Below are 2,500 nucleotides of genomic sequence, written 5' to 3' on the forward strand. Positions count from 1 at the left end.
ATATATATATATATATATATATATATATATATATATATATATATATATATATATATATATATATATATATATATATATATATTACAACCAAACACTGTTTTTTCATTATATACGCTATATAGGAGAGATTATGTGCTATGTAACAGTGCAAAACAATAACAACAAAGGACTACCTCACAACCATCGCAAAATTATTCTTCACTCAGCACCTGAACAAAAAGAAGCCTATATAACACCCCCCCAACCCACCCGGGCCAACTGTTACCTCGCGTCCCCGCGAATTTTCATACGAAATGAAATTATGAACTGGCCACCGTTATCTAATTGCGCAGAGGCACGACGAGACATTAAAAGCAATCTCTCATCACGAATTCTGATACAGGGAGTCTCCGTCTGACCTCCCAACACAAAATTACCATTAAAGTTATGGCTTCAGCGACAGTCCGCCCGCGACACAAAAACTGGCGAGATGAGTCATTAAAACTCCACCGAGTCTGCTTTATAAGTCACGATATGTCTCAGTCTACATAGCGATGACTTATCATTAATTCTGGTCCTTAAAGAAATCGCACGCTATGACTCCCGTGTCCAATCGCCACACACACACACACATACACACACGGCGATACAGGAAAAAACAAGAAGGACCCACTAATCGCTATAAATTTTGAGGCCAGGTACAAGAACACGACTTCAGAAAGAAGATTCAAGACCAATTCCTGGGCAGTTTTTCAATTACCACTTTCTATTCTGGCAGAAGATATCTACTGGATTGACTTCAGTTTTGCAATCAGCTTCACTCGAAGAGATGCTAGTTATCACATGTACACTGCTAAAAATTTGCATTAAAAAACGGTAAATGCCTGGCAACATTTATTCCAGGATTTTAACGTTAATGAGAGAAATTACGGTCACCAAACTGTAAAAGATAATAATAAAGTAAGGTAAAATGACGGTCGTCTATATTTTACTGAAATACGGATGAGAACATCATATTTTTACGGAAAATTTCCGATTAAAATTCCTCTGTTTTTAACAGTGTAGAGAAAAATCACTATCATTTGGATATGGTTAAAATTCTCTAGAAGGAGAAAGGTGTTTAGACATCTGGTTGACAGAATGTTACTATATATTCAAAAATATACACGGCCAAATATTGGCAATCTATCGAAATAACCATGGGATTTTTGCTATGAAGACAATAGTTGTCAGGTCACACGTGAACCCATAGTCAGGTTGTACCAATTTTTGAAGGACAATAATCATGACGTCAGTATTAAAGTCCCAAGACTTTAACATCAATGTTAATTTGGAAAATATGACTAAAGTTTAGAAATAAGCTTCCAAAATGCAGGGTTTTGATCTATATTAAAAAGACATTTTTTAAATAAAAGACTTAAGAAAATGAAGAATCAGTGTTTAATGGCAATGGGTTTGGGTATCTAAACAGCTCTCCTAAGAGAAGGACATTCCAAAATCAAACCATTGTTCTTTAGTCTTAGGTAGTACCATAGCCTCTGTACCATGGTCTTCCGCTGTCTTGGTTTAGAGTTCTCTTGCTTGAGGGTACACTCGGGCACACTATTCTAATTTCTCTTCCTATTGTTTTGTTAAAATGTTTATATCTATATAGAATATATTTATTTCAATGTTTTTACTGTTCTAAAAATATTTAATTTTTCCTTATTTCTTTCCTCACTGGCCTATTTTCCTTGTTGGGGCCCCTGCGATTATAGCATCAAGCTTTTCTAGCTGAGGTTGTAGCTTAGCTAGTAACAACAACAACAACCCCAATAATAATAATAATAATAATAATAATAATAATAATAATAATAATAATAATAATAATAATAATAATAATAAAACTACTGTACAAATGAAGAGGCATGTTATAAAAGAAACGAAGCCACACACAATATATTCAAGTGCATTGCATATAAATATTTATACACTAAAATCAATTACAGGCCAATAAACTGCAGACTGACAGGAAAAAAAAGGCAAGAGCGCAAATTGCAAGGCTACTGTTCAATTAAAAAAAAAAGAATAACTCGTAATAAACAACGAGCAACAACGCATTGCAAACACGGCTATTAGAAAACTTCTCTAATTATACCAATATGTAATTTTGTTTTTGTTGTGGCCACGAAATAAAGGCCTTCAATCTTGCTGGTTTAATGAACGTCCAAGCAAACGTATTTGACAATTGCTTTCGTACGGAGGTCAGAAATCAAAACAGCTAGAGATAGGAGAGGAAGGCCCTTGGATAAACACAGCCTAATGGGAAATGATTTAATCACGACACGAGGCAAAAGTATGATGACTGGGGGAAGAGGAGGGTTGTTGAAAAGCCACGCAGTTCCAGAGTGGTAATGAGTATATATTACACAGTTCAATTATGTGACGCAATGCAGAGAGAGAGAGAGAGAGAGAGAGAGAGAGAGAGAGAGAGAGAGAGAGAGAGAGAGAGAGAGAGAGAGAGAGAGAGGCTGCATGAATA

This window comes from Palaemon carinicauda, chromosome 27 (genome assembly GCF_036898095.1).
Source record: "Palaemon carinicauda isolate YSFRI2023 chromosome 27, ASM3689809v2, whole genome shotgun sequence".
NCBI classification, from domain to species: domain Eukaryota; kingdom Metazoa; phylum Arthropoda; class Malacostraca; order Decapoda; family Palaemonidae; genus Palaemon; species Palaemon carinicauda.